Source organism: Arachis duranensis, chromosome 4, assembly GCF_000817695.3.
Source record: "Arachis duranensis cultivar V14167 chromosome 4, aradu.V14167.gnm2.J7QH, whole genome shotgun sequence".
Classification (NCBI taxonomy): Eukaryota; Viridiplantae; Streptophyta; class Magnoliopsida; order Fabales; family Fabaceae; genus Arachis; species Arachis duranensis.
Window position 1 is genome coordinate 66,851,592 of NC_029775.3, and position 11,838 is coordinate 66,863,429.

At 39.8% G+C, this 11,838-nt stretch overlaps 1 pseudogene; it reads left to right on the plus strand.

The window, feature by feature from the left end:
• The window catches only part of LOC127746652 (uncharacterized), a 23,608-nt pseudogene extending 17,234 nt beyond the window's left edge, over positions 1-6,374 (plus strand).
• The last annotated feature ends 5,464 nt before the right edge of the window (positions 6,375-11,838 follow it).

Sequence of the window (11,838 nt, forward strand, 5' to 3'; positions counted from 1 at the left end):
TTTCCATGGCAAGCTGTATGTAGGGCATCACCATCATCAATGGCTACTTTCAATCCTCTCGGGAAAATGGTCCTATGCGCTGTCACAGCACGGCTAATCATCTGTCGGTTCTCAATCAGGTTGGAGTAGAATCCATTGATTCTTTTGCGTTTGTCATCATGCCCAGCCTTCAGGAGTTTGAAGCTCGTCACAGTCATTCAATACCGGAATCCTACTCGGAATACCACAGACAAGGTTAGACTTTCCGGATTCCCGGGGGAGTTTGAAGCTCGTCACAGTCATTCATTCCCAGAATCCTACTCGGAATACCACAGACAAGGTTTAGACTTTCCGGATCCTCATGAATGCCGCCATCTATCTAGCTTATACCACGAAGATTCTGTTGGGGAATCTAAGAGATATGCGCCCGGCCTAAGGTAGAACGGAAGTTGTTGTCAGTCACGCGCGTTCATAGGTGAGAATGATGATGAGTGTCACGGATCATCACATTCATCAAAGTGTTGTGCAACGTATATCTTGGAATAAGAATAAAAGAGAGTTGAATAGAAAGTAATAGTAATTGTATTGAAACTTGAGGTACAGCAGAGCTCCACACCCTTAATCTATGGTGTGCAGAAACTCCACAGTTGAAAATACATAAGTGAAAGGTTCAGGCATGGCCGAATGGCCAGCCCCCTGAAACATGCTCAATGGCCTCCTAAGATGAAGAATAATACAAAACTGAGACCAAAGATGAGACGTGGTCAAAAAGACATCTAATACAATAGTTAAATGTTCTATTTATAATGAACTAGCTCCTAGGGTTTACATGAGTAAGTAATTGATGTATAAATCCAGTTCCGGGGCCCACTTGGTGTATGCTTGGGCTGAGCTTGATCTATCCATGAGCTGAGGCTTTTCTTGGAGTTGAACTCCAAGTTATAACATGTTTTGGGTGTTCAACTCCGGATCATGACGTGTTTCTGGCATTTAACTCCAGACAACAGCATGTACTTGGCGTTCAACGCCAAGTTACATCGTCAATTTCTGAATAAAGTATGGACTATTATATATTGCTGGAGAGCTCTGGATGTTTACTTTCCAACGCCGTTGAGATCCCACCATTTGGAGTTCTGTAGCTCCAGAAAATCTATTTCGAGTGCAGGGAGGTCAGATTCCAACAGCATCAGCAGTCCTTTTGTCAGCCTTTTTCAGAGTTTTGCTCAAATCCCTCAATTTCAGCCAGAAATTACCTAAAATCACAGAAAACCACACAAACTCATAGTAAAGTCCAGAAATGTGAATTTAACATAAAAACTAATGAAAACATCCCTAAAAGTAGCTTGAACTTACTAAAAACTACCTAAAAACAATGCCAAAAAGCGTATAAATTATCCGCTCATCAGAAATCAACATTCCCCTGGCTGAGGCATTGGAGCAGATGCCCCTATATACCAAGTTCTTGAAGGAACTCATTAACAAGAAAAGAAGCTGGTTGGAGAAGGAAACTATACTTCTCACTAAAGAATGTAGCGTGGTGCTTCAAAAGGGGATCCCACCAAAACTTAAAGATCCAGGAAGTTTTGTAGTTGCTTGCACCATAGGCAAAATGACATTAGACAAGGCTCTTTGTGATCTTGGAGCTAGTATCAACCTAATGCCCCTGTCTATGATGAGGAAGCTTGCTATAGAAGAACTCAAACCCACCAGGATGTCACTAGTCATGGCTGATAGATCGATCAAGACACCCAATGGAATTGTGGAAAATTTGTTAGTGAAACTTGGGGAGTTTATCTTCCCTGCAGACTTTGTAATTTTGGACACCGAAGAGGAAGGAAACAATTCAATCATCTTGGGAAGGCCATTTTTAGCAACCCCAAGAGCTATAATTGATGTGGAAAAAGGGGAAATGATCTTCAGAGTACACAATGAGCAAATGGTCATAAATGTCTTCAAGTCAATGCAGCACCCCCCTGCACAAGAGGAGTACTTAAGGGTGGACATGATAGAAAACCTGGTAGAAGAAATGTTAGAAGCCAATCATCATGAACAAGAAGAGGAAGGTGGTTAAGAGACAACAAAGGAGCAGGCAGCTGAAATTTCTACTAACCAAAAGGCGAAGCCAGAAAAGAAAGAAGAATCGCAAAAACAAGAACTGAAGCCATTACCAAACCATCTCAAATATGCATTCCTTGGCACATCAGAGAGTTTCCCAGTGATCATCAATTCATCCCTAACAAAAAGGGAAGAAGAAGAACTTATTGATGTACTCAAAGCCCACAAGGATGCACTAGGATGGACCATTGACGACCTGAAAGGCATCAACCCTGCAGTATGTATGCATAAGATCCTTTTGGAGGACAATTCCAAACCAGTGGTTCAACCCCAGAGAAGGATAAATCCCACTATGAAAGAAGTCATCCAAAAGGAAGTGGTGAAGTTGTTGAATGCAGGGATAATCTATCCTATCTCTGATAGCTCATGGATAAGCCCAGTCCAAGTGGTACCAAAGAAGGGTGGAATGACAGTCATTGTTAATGAAAAGAATGAACTCATTTCCACAAGAACTGTAACAGGATGGAGAATGTGCATTGATTACAGGAGGCTGAATGATGCCACCCACAAGGACCATTTTCGTCTTCCCTTTATTGATCAAATGCTTGAAAGATTAGCTGGTCATGCTTACTATTGCTTCCTTGACGGCTACTCCGGATACAATCAGATAGTGGTGGATCTAAAAGACCAGGAAAAGACCTCGTTCACATGCCCATTTGGAGTTTTTGCCTATAGAAGAATGCCATTCGGGTTATGCAATGCCCCAGCCACTTTTCAAAGGTGTATGCTTGCAATTTTTTTAGATATGGTCGAAAAGTTCTTAGAGGTCTTCATGGACGACTTTTCTATTTTTGGTGATAATTTCAATGCTTGCTTGCAACATCTAACTCTTAGTCTTGAAACGGTGCCAAGAAACTAATTTGGTTTTGAACTGGGAGAAGTGCCATTTTATGGTACGTGAGGGGATTGTTCTTGGTCACAAAGTTTCAAGAAAAGGGATAGAAGTTGACAAGGCAAAAGTGGAAATCATAGAGAAGCTCCCTCCACCAACTAATGTGAAATCTGTTAGAAGTTTCTTGGGGCATGCAGGATTTTATAGAAGGTTTATCAAGGATTTTTCTAAAATAGCCAAACCTTTGAGTAATCTGTTAATGATTGATAATCCTTTTGTTTTTGATGAAAACTGCCAGTATGCCTTTGAAACTTTAAAAAACAGACTCACAACAGCACCAATCATCACACCCCCAGATTGGGAACTACCTTTTGAACTCATGTGTGATACAAGTGACATTGCAATTGGTGCTGTGCTTGGACAAAAGAATGGAAACTTGCATCATGTCATATATTATGCAAGTAAAGTGTTGAATGAGGCTCAAAAAAATTACACCACAACAGAGAAGGAATTGTTAGCTGTAGTTTATGCATTTGATAAGTTTAGATCATACTTGATAGGATCCAAAATTGTGGTTTATACTGATCATGCTGCCATTAAGTATTTAATGTCAAAACAGGATGCTAAACCAAGACTTATCAGGTGGATATTACTCTTACAAGAATTTGATATTGAAATAAAGGATAGGAAGGGCACTGAAAACCAAGTTGCTGATCATTTATCAAGACTACCACAAGAAACAATTCAAGAAGCCTCACAGCCTGTGAATGAAAGCTTCCCAGATGAAAATCTGCTACAGATTCAACAAGAACCTTGGTTTGCTGACATAGCAAACTACAAAGTAGGGAGGAAGATACCTCAAGAATTATCTAAGGAACAAGTGAAGAAGTTAATCAATGAAGCAAGGAAGTTCTTGTGGAATGAACCTTTCCTGTTCAAGAGATGCTCTTATGGAGTAATTAGGAGATGTGTCCCTGAGAGTGAAATAAGAAATATACTGTGGCTTTGTCATGGCTCAGCCTATGGTGGACATTTTGGCCCAGAAAGAACAGCTGCAAAGATACTACACAGTGGGTTCTATTGGCCAACTATCTTCAAAGATGCTAGAGAATTTGTTCACCAATGCAATGAATGCCAGAGAACAGGAGGCTTGACGAGAAGGAATGAGATGCCTCAAAACTTTATTCTGGAAGTGGAATTATTTGATCTATGGGGTATTGATTTCATGGGACCTTTCCCCCCTTCCTATTCTTTCAGATATATTTTGGTGGCAGTAGAATACGTCTCAAAGTGGGTGGAAGCCATAGCCACAACCACCTGTGATGCACAAATTGTCCTTCAATTCCTTAAGAAGCATATTTTCACTAGATATGGAGTTCCCAAGGGTCTTGTGAGTGACGGTGGTAGCCATTTTTGCAACAAACAGATTGAGAAGCTCCTCCGAAAATATGGAGTGATTTATAAAGTAGCCACGCCATATCACCCCCAGACCAATGGACAGGCTGAATTAGCAAATCGGGAATTGAAGAAGATCTTGGAAAAGACAGTAGGAAGTTCAAGAAAAGATTGGGCTCGGAAGCTGGAGGATGCACTCTGGGCATACAGGACAGCTTTCAAAACTCCCATTGGGAAGTCACCCTTTCAGCTATTATATGGCAAATCATGTCACCTCCCTGTGGAGCTTGAACACAAAGCTTTTTGGGCTACTAAACCTTGACTCTGAAGCAGCAGGTGAGAAAAGGTTGTTGCAGCTAAATGAGCTGGATGAATTTAGGCTAGAAGCCTATGAAAGTGACAAGATATACAAGGAAAAAGCCAAGAGGTCGCATGACAAGAAGGTCATGAAGAAAGAATTCAAATCTGGGCAGCAAGTACTTTTGTACAACTCACGACTCAAGATATTCCCTGGCAAGCTTAAATCTAAGTGGACTGGTCCATATTTGGTCACCAAGATTTTCCCTTATGGGAGTATTGAATTGCTAGATGAAGCAACAAAGAGTCAATTCACAGCAAATGGTCACAGAGCAAAGCTGTACTTAGGAGGACATTGGGACAAGGAAAAAGAGGTTCAGAACTTACAACTTCCTTGAAGCAAAAATAAAGAATGTCAAGCTAGTGACATTAAAAGAGCGCTTGTTGGGAGGCAACCCAACCTGAGGTAGTTCTTTCCTTTCAATGCTAGTTCAATAAAAAGATTAAGTGGATTCACCTGTAGTGCAAAGAGATAAGTTTGGTGTTGCACACCAAAACAATTTAAAGGAGAATGAAGGATTTTAAGTTTGGTGTTCCACCAAAAATCTAATTTAAAAACACATTCTCACCTTCTGCATAAAGGGTTGCTAGCTCCAAGCAATCAGATGAATCATTTAATCATTGTCTGCTTCTACTTTGTAGTTTTATTACTTTTAGCTAAGACACTAGGAATTCACATATGATCAACTCGATGCATCAGAAGCAGTGGCAAGGGACTAAGTTTAAGTAAGTTCAAAAGCCTACAAGAAGGTCCTACACACTAACTAGTTACCTAAGGGCTTGAGAAACAAGTAACTTCCATTAACTCTGCAGGGATTCAAACACTTTCTCGGGAGGGCTTCACACCATTAGTTGAGAGTAAGAAGAAGAAGCCACCAAAAGGTTGTATTGTCACTTAACTCCCTCAGCATGCAATTTTTCTAAATTTGAAGTTTGAATATGCCCATCTTAGCAGTAACTGTTAGTTCAGTAGCTATGCATCTTGAATATTATTGTCAATAAGAATGCTAGTCTAAGTATACTTGTTTGTTTACTCTCACTTAACTAATGCATGCTTTGTCCCCTAAGTCTTTTCAATTCAATAAAAGAAATGTTTGAAACATGAAGTAAGATGGTTCATTGCTAGCTAGAAGTCAAATAATAGTAAGTGGTGGCATGTATGTGTGATTGTGTGGTAAATCACTTTTAGTGCATAAAAGGAATAGACTGTTTTCTTTTTAAGTAGAAAGTAGTTCACTGTCTATGAATCTCAAAAAAAAAGTTCTTGGTTGAAAAGAAAAACAAAAAAAAAAGAAAAGAAAAAGCCAAAAGTGGCAACAGAACAAGAAAAAAAAGGGAAACAAAGCTAGACACCAATAGCTTGAACCTTAGAATATATGCCTATGGTGTCTTTGTACTAGGATCTGCTTGGATTATTAAGTTCTTTGGAGTGCATCAACACTTGGTAACTTGGGTTAACTAACCCGGGATTATCAACTGAAAGTCCACTATCAAGAACAACCTAGCTACAAGACATTTAGTAACCCAAAGAGGTGTTGGGCATCAATGTTCTAAGAAGGCATGTGAGCCAAGTGTCTAAAGTGAATAATGTGTCAAGCATAAATAAAGAAAAGAGCTTGTTACACATGACACTGAACTAAAGTTTAAAATTTTTTTTTTCAGTAAACAAGGACAAAGGAATAATGAGAGGTCATAGCAGTGTGTTGCTTGATGCTTAGAGGAAACTTTCTAGGCCTACATGTCAATAAGAAGTGAGTAGTTACATATCTGCATAAAACCCCATGAGCTACCAATAATACTCTGCTAACATGAGCATTCTCTTCCTTTTTCATTCTTTCTTCTTAATAATTATGTTCTTGCTTGGGGACAAGCAAGTTTTAAGTTTGGTGTTGTGATGACAAGTCATCTTAGCCTAGTTTCACTAGTCTTTTTCCTTTGTTTTCAATAGGTTTTATGCAATTTCTTAAGCCATAAGTAAGCCAATTGGGTTGAAATTCATGTTTCCTTTGATTCAATCAACCATGGATAAATTGATGCATTTTCATGAGTTTTTGTGCCATAATTGCTCTTATGACAAGAAGAAGAATAACTCTCATGATGATGGCATAGCTTTGATACAATTGTTGATTGATGACAGAAGGAATAAAGCTTGGAAGAAGGTTGTAAGAATGGGCTTGGATCGATGTGCCAGTGAGGGCGCTGGGCTGCCTTAGGGAGGTGGATTGTAAGGTCCCACATCGTTTGGGGAGGAGAACAAAACATACCTTATAAGGGTGTGGATACCTCTCGCTATCATGACGCGTTTTGACGAGTGAGTGTGGGGGACTTCGGCTATCATCCCTATCGTAAAAGGCAAAACCGTGAGGCCTCTTGTGCCAAATCAGACAATATCGTTCAAACGGATGGTCTGGGCTGTTACAGATGGTATTAGAGCCGGAGGCCAGATCGATGTGTCAGCGAGGGTACCGGGCTGCCTTAGGGTGGTGGATTGTAAGGTCCCACATCGTTTGGGGAGGAAAATGAAGTATGCCTTATAAGGGTGTGGATACCTCTCCCTAACATGATGCATTTTGACGAGTGAGTGTGGGGGGTTTCGGCTATCATTTCTATCATTAAAGGCAAAACCGTGAGGCCTTGTGTGCCAAAGTGGACAATATCGTGCTAGCGGATGGTTTGGGCTATTACAAATGGTATCAGAGCTGGAGCCCAGATTGATGTGCCAGCGAGGGCGTTGGGCTCCCTTAGGGGAGTAGATTGTAAGGTTCCACATCAGTTGGGGAGGGGAACGAAGCTTGCCTTATAAGTTTGTGGATACCTCTCTCTAGCATGACGCGTTTTGACGAGCGAGTGTGGGGGGCTTCGGCTATCATCCCTATCGTCAAAGAAAAAACCGTGAGGCGTTGTGTGCCAAAGCAGACAATATTGTGCTAGCGGGTGGTCTGGGCCATTATAGATTAAGGTCCCACATCAGTTGGGGAGGGGAACGAAGCATACCTTATAAGGGTGTAGATACCTCTTGCTAGTATGTTGCGTTTTCACGAGTAAGTGTGGGGGGCTTCGGCTATCATCCCTATCGTAAAAGGCAAAACCGTGAGACCTTGAGTGCCAAAGCGGACAATATTGTGCTAGCGGGTGGTCTGGGCTGTTACAGATGGTATTAGAGCCGGAGCCCGGATCGATGTTCCAGCTAGGGTGCTGGGCTCCCTTAGGGGATGGATTGTAAGGTCCCGCGTCATTTGGGGAGGAGAACGAAGCATGCCTTATAAGGGTGTGGATACGTCTCCCTAGAATGACCCGTTTTGACGAGTGAGTGTGGTGGGTTTCGGCTATCATCCCTATCGTCAAAGGCAAAACCGTGAGGTCTTGTGTGCCAAAGCGGACAATATCGTGTTAGCGGATGGTCTGGGCTGTTACAGATAGTATCAGAGACAGAGCCCGGATCGATGTGCCAGCGAGGGTGCTGGGCTCCCTTAGGGGGGTGGATTGTAAGGTCCCATATCGGTTGGAGAGGGGAACGAAGCATGCCTTATAAGGGTGTTGATACCTCTCCCTAGCATGACGCATTTTGACGAGTGAGTGTGGGAGGCTTCGGCTATCATCCCTATCGTCCAAGGCAAAACTGTGAGGCCTTGTGTGCCAAAGCGGACAATATCGTGCTAGTGGGTGGTCTGGGCTGTTATAGATTGTAAGGTCCCACATTTGTTTGGGAGGGGAACGAAGCATGCCTTATAAGGGTGTGGATACCTCTTCCTAGCATGACGCGTTTTGACGAGTGAGTGTGGGGGCTTCGGTTATCATCCCTATCGTTAAAGGCAAAACCATGAGGCCTTGTGTGTCAAAGCGGACAATATCGTGCTAGAGGTTTGTCTGGGCTGTTACAGATGGAATTAGAGCCGTAACCCCGATTGATGTGCCAGGGAGGGCGCTGGACTCCCTTAGGGGGGTGGATTGTAAGGTCCCACATCGGTTGGGGAGGAGAACGAAGCATGCCTTATAAGGGTGTAGATACTGATGCATGGAAACTTGTCTCTCAACAAATATTCCTTCGGCAAGTATACCGAATTATCGTCAAGTAAAAACTCACTATAGAGTGAGGTCGAATCCCACAAGGATTGATTGGTCAAGCAACTTTAGTTAGAAGAATATGCTAGTTGAGCTAAACAGAATTTAGATTGAGACGCAGAAATTTAAATGACTAGAAAGTAAATAGCAGAAATTAAAATGCCGAATCTTAAATGGGGAATTGGGGTAATGCTCATAAAAGTAAATGACAGAAATTAAAGAGAATGGGTAAGATCAGAAATGGGGGAATCATTGGGTTTAGGAGATGTTGCAATTCTCCGGATCAAGTTCATTCTCATCTCTTCCTCAATCAATGCATTCATTGATCTCCTTGGTAATCTTAAGTGATTGAATCCCAATTCCTTGGTAATTCAATCTCTCAAATCTTGATCAATAGCCAATTCCTTGGTCAATTGCTCATGAGAAGAGATGAAGTATGGTCACTGATTATACCACATACATTTCCCAATTCAAGTATTGAAGGGATTATAGTCACATATCCATCCCAACCCAAATTGGTCCAGCATGAGAAAGCAATTCTAGCATGATCTCTTCCTTCCTCTTCCAAGATTCCGAAGAGATCCGATTATGGAGAGTTTCTTTTCCAAGATAACTAACCACTTGAATTAAGATTGAAAGCTTTCTAGTAAAATCAAGAGAAAAGATAGAAGAAGAAGAATGAAAATTAATATTGATCCATCAAATTACAGCAGAGCTCCCTAACCCAATGAAAGGGGTTTAGTTGTTCATAGCTCTAGGAATAAAAAGTGGCAGAAAAGAAGAATCCATGATAAAAGTACAGAAAAGTAAATATGCAGAGAGTAGTTCTCCAAATGCCAAAAGTTCCTAGCTAGTTCAAAACTACTCCTATATATACTACTCTTCATGATCTTCTAGTGATTTCTTCAAGTCTTGGATGTGGGCTTTGGACTTTGAGTTGAAGCAATTCTCATCTTTAGTGGGCCCAACTTGCAAAGAAATATGAATTAGGCTCAAGCACTTAGTGAGATTAATCGTGGAATACATTTCTGGGTTCGAGAACGTTAGTGGTATTCACCTCTTCCACTAACGTTCCACCCTCATATGCCCACGTTATTCTCTACGTTAGAAGTCTTAATGTGACTTCTAACGTTCCTTCTCAATTCTTGGCCAACGTTAATGGGACTCACTTTTCCCATTAACGTTGGCTTGTGCCCCTTTTTCACAAACGTTAATGGGAATTACTTTTCCCATTAACGTTGCTTGCCCTTTGCCTTCCACGTTAGGTCTTATGTTAGCTTAGCTAACGTAGCTCTTAACGTGGGCACCTATCACCTTCGAGAGCGTTAGTGACACTCACCTTTGTCACTAATGCTCTATTTTCCTTAATCCCCTACGTTAGAGTCCACGTTAACTAAGTTAACGTGGCTCTTAACGTAGTAATGAAGCCATCTTCCAACGTTACTGACAAAAGTGAGTGTCACTAACGTTGGTTCCTTGAACCCCACTCCATGTTAACTTTCATGTTAACAATCTTAACGTGAGAGTTAACGTAGGCAATGAAAATGATTCAATGTTAGTGAAAAAAGTGAGTGTCACTAACGTTGGCATTGTTGATCCTTGTCCACGTTAGAGTTCACGTTAACTTAGTTAACGTGACTCTTAACGTGGGGCATTGCCTAGTTTCCCAACGTTAGTGGTGTTCACTTTTACCACTAACATTGAGGAGAAACGTTATTGGAGTTCACGTTTCTCATTAACGTGGAGTCCTTCTTTCCTTCTACGTTAAGTACCACGTTAACTTAGTTAACGTGGCTCTTAACGTAGGCTATGAAATGGCTTCGCAGGCGTTATTGGTGATCACTTTTCTCATTAACGTTGCAAGTCAATTGCCATCCCACGTTCACGTTAACTAAGTTAACGTGAATGCTAACGTGATTCTTTCATGCTTCATTTGTCCTGAAATCAAGCAATTAAAGTGCGTCAAAGCTCTAGCCAAAATCATGAGATCATGCATCACTAAAATATCATGTAATTCTAGCAAAAATCTCATGAAATCATGCAAAATTCATAATAGTTGCTTGAATGAAGGTGTAAGTGTATTTTCACCCAAAACTTGCCTTGTTTACTAGGAAAAATGCATGAAACTATCCTAAAACAGTAAAGAAAAGGTCAGTGAAACTGGCCTAGATGCCCTGGCATCAGATACCTCTCCCTAGCATGACGCGTTTTGACGAGTGAGTGTGGGGGGCTTCGGCTATCATCTCGATCGTCAAAGGCAAAACCGTGAGCCCATGTGTGCCAAAGCGGATAATTTTGTGCTAGCGGGTGGTATGGGCTGTTACACTAACAACATCCAATAAACAACAAAAAAGTAATAAATTTTAAATTTTTAAAATTAATTTATTCTTAATTTGTGAACAAGTCCAACAGCAAAAAAGTTAAGGGTCCGGGTGTAGTATTATTCGGTGAATACGAAATAAATTTTTTTTGCAAAATTTAAAATTTAGTTTTTTATTTAAAGTAGAAAAATAAAATTAAATCCTGCAATATCTTGTAAACAACAAATTTGTAAATTTATTATTTTTTTATTTTTAATCTAAATAAAATAAATTTGTATTCTAACATTAGAAAAATAAAAGTTCTAACAATATTCAATAAATAAAAAAATAAAAAATTTTACATTTTTCAAATAAATTTATTCTTAATTTGTGAACAAGTCGAGCAACAAAAAGTCAACATTCCGAGTGTAGCATTATCTGGTGCATAAAAAATAAAAAAGATATTTTCAGAAAAACTTAAAATTCTTAAAAAATAATTTTTTTATTTTTTATTTTATAAATTATAAAATTTAATTTTTTATTTAAAGTAAAATGATAAATTATATCCAGTAATATCTAGTAAACAACAAATTTGTAAATTTTTTATTTTTTATTTTTAATCTGAATAAAACAAATTTTTATTCTAAGAGTATAAAAATAAAAAAATCTAACAACATTCAATAAATAAAAAATAAAAAGTTTTTAATTTTTAAAATTAATTTATTCTTAATTTGTGTACAACTCCAACAACAAAAAAGTTAAAGGTTCGGGTGTAGCATTATTCGGTGAATAAAAAAA